Below are 5,136 nucleotides of genomic sequence, written 5' to 3'. Positions count from 1 at the left end.
TTCCGATTTATATTATTTGGGCACAGTAGATATGGTATATTTGCGTGGTTAACATTCACTCCGATTTATGATATTATTTGGGCACAGTAGATATGGTATATTTGCGTTGTATATATTCAGTCTTATTTATGATATTATTTGGGCACTGTAGATATATGGTATATTCGCGTGGTATATATTCATTCCGATATATGATATTATATGGGCACAGTAGATATGGTATATTCGCTTGGTATATATTCATTCCGATTTATGATATTATTTGGGCACAGTAGATATGGTATATTTATGTATATATATTCACTCCGATTTATGATATTATTTGGGCACAGTAGATATGGTATATGTAATGTTTAATAAACGAGCAGGAGTGTTTTATCGGGTATAAAACACGAGGCGCAGCCGAGTGGTTTTAGACCCGATAAACCACGATCTGCGAGATTATTGAACGGCTTAGAAAACTTATGATGTTTGTTCTCATTGTGTACCGATTTTTTTACGAAATGAACCAAGTTTGATAGAGAAAATCCAAGTTAAAGTTTATGCAAATGAAGACGAATCTTTATCAGATATAAAATCACCTTCATGGCCATGATTTCTATTGTGTTTTCTTCATGAATTATTAATGAGTTTTCTAATTATGTATATATATTCACTCCGATTTATGATATTATTTGGGCACAGTAGATATGGTATATTCGCGTGGTATATATTCATTCCGATTTATGATATTATTGGGCACAGTAGATATGGTATATTCGCGTGGTATATATTCACTCCGATTTATGATATTGTTTGCGCACTGTAGATATGGTGTATTTGCGTGGTATATATTCACTCCGATTTATACTATTATTTGGACACTGTAGACATATGGTATATTTGCGTGGTATATATTCACTCCGATTTATAATATTATTTGCGTACTGTAGATATATGGTATATTTGCGTGGTATATATTCACTCCGATTTATAATATTATTTGCGCACTGTAAATATATTGTATATTTGCGTGGTATAAATTCACTTCGATTTATGATATTGTTTGCGCACTGTAGATATGGTGTATTTGCGTGGTATATATTCACTCCGATTCATGATATTATTTGGGCACAGTAGATATGGTATATTCGCGTGGTATATATTCACTTCGATTCATGATATTATTTGGGCAAAGTAGATATGGTATATTTGCGTGGTATATATTCACTTCGATTCATGATATTATTTGGGCAAAATAGATGATATATTTGCGTGGTATATATTCATTCCGATTTATAATATTATTTGCGCACTGTAGATATATGGTATATTTGTGTGGTATATATTCACTCCGATTTATGATATTATTTGGGCACTGTAGATATATGGTATATTCGCGTGGTATATATTCATTCCGATTTATGATATTATTTGGGAACAGTAGATATGGTATATTCGCGTGGTATATATTCACTCCGATTTATGATATTGTTTGCGCACAGTAGATATGGTATATTTGTGTGGTATATAGTCATTCCGATTTATAATATTATTTGGGCACTGTAGATATATGGTATATTTGTGTGGTATATATTCATTCCGATTTATGATATTATTTGGGCACTGTAGATATATGGTATATTAGCGTGGTATATATTCATTCCGATTTATGATATTATTTGGGCACAGTAGATATGGTATATTCGCGTGGTATATATTCACTCCGATTTATGATATTGTTTGCGCACAGTCGATATGGTATATTTGTGTGGTATATAGTCATTCCGATTTATGATATTATTTGCGCAAAGTAGATAAATGGTATATTCGCGTGGTTAATATTCACTCCGATTTATGATATTATTTGAGCACAGTAGATATGGTGTATTTATGTAATATATTAGTATTCACTCCGATTCATGATATTATTTGGGCACTGTAGATATATGGTATATTTGCGTGGTATATATTCACTCCTATTCATGATATATTTTTCGCGCTGTACATGTTATATACTTTTCAAAATATCTCGCTTCTGGTTTATGATAATATTTTATTTGAAGAACGCATGGGATTCAAACCCATGCTAAAACTAATCTTTTATTTCTGGAGAGCGAATGGGATTCAAACCCATGTTAAAACACAACCATTATTTTTGGAGAACGAATGGGATTCGAACCAATGTTAAAACACCTTTTATTTTTGGAGAACGAATGGGATTCAAACCCATGTTAAAACACATCTTTTATTTTTGGAGAACGAATGGGATTCAACCCATGTTAAAACACATCTTTTAATTTTGGAGAACGAATGGGATTTTAACCCATGTTAAAACACATCTTTTATTTTTGGAGAACGGATGCGATTCAAACCCATGTTAAAACACAACTTTTATTTTTGGAGAACGAATGGGATTCAAACCCATGTTAAAACACCTTTTATTTTTGGAGAACGAATGGGATTCAAACCCATGTTGAAACACCTTTTATTTTTGGACAACGAATGGGATTCAACCCATGTTAAAACGCAGCGATTTGTTTGGGAGAACGAATGGGATTCAAACCCATGTTAAAACACAACCATTACTTTTGGAGAACGAATGGGATTCAAACCCATGTTAAAACACATCTTTTATTTTTGGAGAACGAATGGGATTCTAACCCATGTTAAAACACATCTTTTATTTTTGGAGAACGAATGGGATTCAAACCCATGTTAAAACACATCTTTTATTTTTGGAGAACGAATGGGATTCAAACCCATGTTAAAACACCTTTTATTTTTGGAGAACGAATGGGATTCAAACCCATGTTGAAACACCTTTTATTTTTGGAGAACGAATGGGATTCAACCCATGTTAAAACGCAACCATTTTTTTGGGAGAACGAAGGGGATTCAAACCCATGTTAAAACACAACCATTATTTTTGGAGAACGAATGGGATTCAAACCCATGTTAAAACACAACCATTACTTTTGGGAGAACGAATGGGATTCAAACCCATGTTAAAACACATCTTTTATTTTTGGAGAACGGATGGGATTCAAACCCATGTTAAAACACAACCATCACTTTTGGAGAACGAATGGGATTCAAACCCATGTTAAAACTCCTTTTATTTTTGGAGAACGGATGGGATTCAAACCCATGTTAAAACACAACCATTATTTTTGGAGAACGAATGGGATTCAAACCCATGTTAAAACACATCTTTTATTTTTGGAGAACGAATGGGATTCAAACCCATGTTAAAACACATCTTTTATTTTTGGAGAACGAATGGGATTCTAACCCATGTTAAAACACATCTTTTATTTTTGGAGAAGGAATGGGATTCAAACCCATGTTAAAACACCTTTTATTTTTGGAGAACGAATGGGATTCAAACCCATGTTGAAACACCTTTTATTTTTGGAGAACGAATGGGATTCAACCCATGTTAAAACGAAACCATTTTTTTGGGAGAACGAAGGGGATTCAAACCCATGTTAAAACACAACCATTATTTTTGGAGAACGAATGGGATTCAAACCCATGTTAAAACACAACCATTACTATTGGGAGAACGAATGGGATTCAAACCCATGTTAAAACACAACCATTACTTTTGGGAGAACGAATGGGATTCAAACCCATGTTAAAACACATCTTTTATTTTTGGAGAACGGATGGGATTCAAACCCATGTTAAAACACAACCATCACTTTTGGAGAACGAATGGGATTCAAACCCATGTTAAAACTCCTTTCATTTTTGGAGAACGGATGGGATTCAAACCCATGTTAAAACACAACCATTATTTTAGGAGAACGAATGGGATTCAAACCCATGTTAAAACACATCTTTTATTTTTGGAGAACGAATTGGATTCAAACCCATGTTAAAACACATCTTTTATTTTTGGAGAACGAATGGGATTCTAACCCATGTTAAAACACATCTTTTATTTTTGGAGAAGGAATGGGATTCAAACCCATGTTAAAACACCTTTTATTTTTGGAGAACGAATGGGATTCAAACCCATGTTGAAACACCTTTTATTTTTGGAGAACGAATGGGATTCAACCCATGTTAAAACGAAACCATTTTTTTGGGAGAACGAAGGGGATTCAAACCCATGTTAAAACACAACCATTATTTTTGGAGAACGAATGGGATTCAAACCCATGTTAAAACACAACCATTACTATTGGGAGAACGAATGGGATTCAAACCCATGTTAAAATACATCTTTTATTTTTGGAGAACGGATGGGATTCAAACCCATGTTAAAACACAACAATCACTTTTGGAGAACCAATGGGATTCAAACCCATGTTAAAACACCTTTTATTTTTGGAGAACGGATGGGATTCAAACCCATGTTAAAACACAACCATTAGTTTTGGAGAACGAATGGGATTCAAACCCATGTTAAAACACATCTTTTATTTTTGGAGAACGAATGGGATTCAAACCCATGTTGAAACACCTTTTATTTTTGGAGAACGAATGGCATTCAACACATGTTAAAACGCAAACATTTTTTTGGGAGAACGAATGGGATTCAAACCCATGTTAAAACACATCTTTTATTTTTGGAGAACGGATGGGATTCAAACCCATGTTAAAACACCTTTTATTTTTGGAGAACGAATGGGATTCAACCCATGTTAAAACACATCTTTTATTTTTGGAGAACGAATGGGATTCAAACCCATGTTAAAACACATCTTTTATTTTTGCAGAACGAATGGGATTCTAACCCATGTTAAAACACATCTTTTATTTTTGGAGAACGAATGGGATTCAAACCCATGTTAAAACACATCTTTTATTTTTGGAGAACGAATGGGATTCAAACCCATGTTAAAATACCTTTTATTTTTGGAGAACGAATGGGATTCAAACCCATGTTAAAACGCAACCATTTGTTTGGGAGAACGAATGGGATTCAAACCCATGTTAAAACACAACCATTATTTTTGGAGAACGAATGGGATTCAAACCCATGTTAAAACACATCTTTGATTTTTGGAGAACAAATGGGATTCTAACCCATGTTAAAACACATCTTTTATTTTTGGAGAACGAATGGGATTCAAACCCATGTTAAAAAACAACCACCACTTTTGGAGAACGAATGGGATTCAAACCCATGTTAAAACACATCTT

The sequence above is a fragment of the Actinia tenebrosa genome, unplaced genomic scaffold, assembly GCF_029948245.1.
Source record: "Actinia tenebrosa isolate PJP-AT-01 unplaced genomic scaffold, QUT_ActTen_1.0 PGA_scaffold6__47_contigs__length_16458017, whole genome shotgun sequence".
In the NCBI taxonomy this organism is placed as follows: domain Eukaryota; kingdom Metazoa; phylum Cnidaria; class Anthozoa; order Actiniaria; family Actiniidae; genus Actinia; species Actinia tenebrosa.
The sequence above is the reverse complement of the archived record's forward strand: the minus strand, read 5'-3'. Positions refer to the sequence as shown.